At 45.0% G+C, this 4,124-nt stretch overlaps 1 long non-coding RNA gene across 1 annotated transcript; it reads left to right on the top strand.

The window, feature by feature from the left end:
• Window positions 1-1,411: 1,411 nt before the first annotated feature.
• LOC120692662 lies at window positions 1,412-2,776 on the top strand. Its single transcript, XR_005682697.1, has 3 exons — window positions 1,412-1,609; window positions 2,370-2,561; window positions 2,649-2,776. It is a non-coding gene; the product is annotated as an uncharacterized LOC120692662 (long non-coding RNA).
• Window positions 2,777-4,124: the final 1,348 nt, after the last annotated feature.

Genomic DNA, 4,124 nt, shown 5'->3' with positions numbered 1-4,124 from the left:
GTGCCGTCCGGCCTGCTGCCCCCGTGCCACCTCGACCTCCCGCGACGCCGCGCACCTTGTCGTCGTCCAGGCCCTGCGGCCGGCGCGCCTCCTCGCCTCGTCCAGTCCTGCGCTGCACCCCTCCGCGTCCCCATCGACGCCCAGGCCAAGGTTCATGTTCTTCCTGTCTTGGAATTTTCATATAATTGCTATGACCTTCCACCAACTGACAAGCAACAAGTCAAGTGATGTATGTTTCTTCTGACAGTTATGCAAGCAGTAGGCAGCCTTGATTTTGCTTTGGTTAAAAGGGTGATTGTTCTGAAATTCTTATCGTGCAATGCGGAAAAGGAGCATCCTGAAACTTTAGTACCTTTTTGAAATGGTTGCTCAGCCCCCAAAATAGAGCCCCGGCACCAACACTTGGTTATTCTTCAGATCGACGTGCCTAGCTCGTCCTCGCCGCCGCCCCGGCCACACCCGACCTCGCCGCCGTTGTCCTCGTCCTCGCGCGCCCGCGCCGCCCCGGTCGTCCGCCGTTCCGGCGCCTCGTCCCCGCGGCCTCCCGACATGACGCTGCCCGCGCCGCCCGGCTCCTCGAGCTAGGTCGTGCTCGCGTCCCCCTCCGCGCCGGCGCCCCAACTCGTCGCCACGTGCCGTCCGGCCTGCTGCCCCCGTGCCACCTCGACCTCCCGCGACGCCGCGCACCTTGTGCTAGGGATCATAATCAAGTTTGTTCACAAATACAAACTATTTTCCGTTGACATATTTGCTACTTTATGGCAGAACAATCATCAATTCTGATCGTGCTTGGCTGTTTATAGCTCTGACCTTCCACCAACTGACAAGCAACAAGTCAAGTGATGTATGTTTCTTCCTGACAGTTATGCAAGCAGTAGCAGCCTGATTTTGCTTTTGGTTAAAAGGGTGATGTTCTGAAATTCTGATCGTGCAATGCGGAAAAGGAGCATCCTGAAACTTTAGTACCTTTTTGAAATGGTTTGCTCATGAAACAACTTTAAACAAGGTTATTTGATGTGTTATGTTCCCTGGTTTTGCAGGTTTCTATTTCAATTTATCAACTGTCCAGAAGCTGAAATTTAAGTATTTGGAAAAACCTCAATATGGAGTTTTTAAATAGAACTAAGTAAATACTTTTACATCTTACCATAGTATTTCGTTGAAGTATAAGATAACTGAATAAGGCTACCAAAGTCCAGGAATACACAAATAATTTATTCTTGTGACTTGATATTTTATGGGAAAACTATATTTGGGCAATCATGTGCATAGTGCCATGTAGCAACTCAAGAATGACCAAGCCTTAGTTTACCAGGTTTAGCATTTGCTGGACTTATTCTCTTATCATCTACTACAGCTTCATGACGAAACAGGGGTATTTCAAATTTTCAGTCTATGTCAGAAAAAAAGGACTAAACCCTCAAGATATTCCATTTCTTTCCATGCAGCTGTTCCTGGTTTACCAATTGTTGGCAATCTTCTTCAGTTGAAAGAAAAGAAACCCCACCAAACCTTTACAAAATGGGCTGAAATTTATGGGCCAATTTACACTATAAAGACAGGTGCTTCTTCTGTAGTTGTGCTCAATTCAACTGAAGTAGCCAAGGAGGTTAGTTGGAAGTTGTGTGTTTTCATCTTTTTAGTTCTGTTACACACATCTTTGTGAGTTATTGCGATACATTATTTTCCTGAGATTCAGGGAATTCGTGGCAAATGGACCTTTTGTGGTGTTACCATGATCGTTGCATCAGAAACTCTACGTTTTCAATTCTTGCCCTTCTAGTGTTTTTCTTTTCAATTTGACTTTCTAATGGTGATCTTAAAGCAAATATTTATAAGAGTTCTGTTTGCATCCTAAGATCATAGTTTAAAATCTGAACTGATGTTATTCTTGCTACAATGTTTCTCATGATCCTGATTGCATCAATTACCCTACAACATGAACCAAGACATACATAATAATAGTCTGATCCCAATCAAGTGTTCAATGGCTCGATGTGTCACCTCCCTTTAAATTCAAAAGTGACATCTATAGCTTTCTGGAAACCAAATTCTGATCCTTTCCCAAAGCATAAGCATAGCTATGCACCGTTGCTACAAGCCAAATTTAAGGAAGTTTGGTCATAAAGAATCCAAGGCCACCGTAATTTTAATTTTTTTAAATAGTTAAATTTAGAAACTTTATAGTTTTTGCCCTGGTACTGAACAATTAACGCTAACACAAGTTAAGGCTATCATTGGAGTCTTTAGCAGAAGAAGGGAAAATACATTTTCTGCATATTATCAAATCATTCAAAAAAATCACTTCCATACGCCTAGAGTCAAAATAGAATCAGGGGATGCATCAAATATTTATTTTATTGTTTCAGGTAGTGGAAATGGATCGTACGGACTTCCAGGACGACTTAATGCACGAGCTCATTCGTGGTAATACCGAGTACATTGCTCCAGAGTTTGATGGGGCCGAGAATGATGGCACCCAATTTTTAAACTTGCATTATCATGGCGACGAGGGTGAAGATACTAATGGGGAGGAAGAAGAAAATCTCGACGAAGCCGAGGTATAAAAGTTTTGTCAATATATATGTGATTAGAATTTAAATATATACGCGTGGACAACTTGTATTAATTTTTAGATATTCTTTCAGGCATCAGGATCGACGAAGTCTAAACGGAAACATGGCTCCAAGAGGAAGATGGTAGGATGTACGACCATCACGGAGATCGACGAAGCAACCGGCGAGCCACTAGCCCCTGGTCAAATTAAGACGACATTTGTAAATCAATTGGGATATCTTGTTAGGGAAAGCGTCCCCATAAAGTACAAGCTTTGGAAGAGAAATAAAGTCTCTGATTGACTTGAAGATATCGTGCCAGATTCAGAGAAAGATTTGTTATGGAAAGAGGTGTCGTTGCACTTCAACTTTCCCCCAGGCAAAGCTGACAAAGTAAAGGGATGGGCATTTAAGAAGATGGCAATTCAGTTCGGCTCGTTCAAGAAAAAATTAGTGGCAAACTTTGTCAACAAGGGCCTCACACCAGATTTTGATAAAGTCTGGAAGAAGCAACGAGAGTGGTGGAATGAATTCGTGAATTACAAGCACAGTGCTGACAGCATGGCAGCCTCGATTCAAGGCAAAATGAATGCTAGCAAAAAGACAAACTTCCATAGACTTGGGCCTGGAGGTTATAAGGTTGCTGTTCCGAAATGGGAAAAGATGGAAAATAATTTAATTGTAAAAGGAATCGTACCGCAGACATTGAGTTGGCCCAAATGAGCAAGGTATTACTTCTATGCTCATGGAGGCACACTAGACCCCGACACTGGAATGTTTGTGACTAGCGACGTACTAAGAGAGGCTGCCCAAAGACTCGACGACGCAATGAGGCGTACGGAAGAAGGAACCTTCCAGCCCAACAGAGAGAATGACGAGCTGACTTACGCTCTTGGGAATGCGGAACACACTGGAAGGACCCGAGGCGTGGGCGTAGTTCCATGGAAATATGGTTTTTCCGGAGATCTCGAAACCTACCGAAGCCGATGCAGAAGCAAGGCAGTAGTGACAGAGAAGATCCGTAGCCTAGAAAATCGGATAATGTCACTTGAGGCAACGGTTGGGCAATGCTCGGACCAACCAGCTACCAATGTGGAGATCAGCCCCCCTTCTCAGAGTCGTAGCAGTGTTGCTTCTACAGAGCACCCTAATTTGGGTGCCGACAGGCTGAGGGGCCCCATTGACGACATCACCATTAGGACCCAATGTGAGCTTCTGGTTCTTTATGGGAAAAAGCTCAAAGTTTGTGCTGAGGGTTATGTGGAAGTCCAAGAAGAAGGCGGGACAATACATTGCCAGCCGATTCCTGAAGGATTCGCCAGAGTCTTTGTTGACCGAATTACTGAAGAACGCTGGGAAGACATGGACCTCCAGATCCCTATAGGTCCTGAAGAAACAGAACTACAACATGCCGTACACACATGGATCGAGTGGCCAAAGCGCGACATAAGATTGGTGCAAGCAGCCACAGATTCCGCTCGGTGCTCAAGGCAAAGATCACCAACGCCAGCTGACAGGAATCCTAGTGTTGGCCCACCTTCTCCACCGCCTGCACGGGACCCTAGCATG

The sequence above is a fragment of the Panicum virgatum genome, chromosome 9N (assembly GCF_016808335.1).
Source record: "Panicum virgatum strain AP13 chromosome 9N, P.virgatum_v5, whole genome shotgun sequence".
Taxonomy (NCBI): domain Eukaryota; kingdom Viridiplantae; phylum Streptophyta; class Magnoliopsida; order Poales; family Poaceae; genus Panicum; species Panicum virgatum.
The sequence above is the reverse complement of the archived record's forward strand: the minus strand, read 5'-3'. Positions and strand labels throughout refer to the sequence as shown.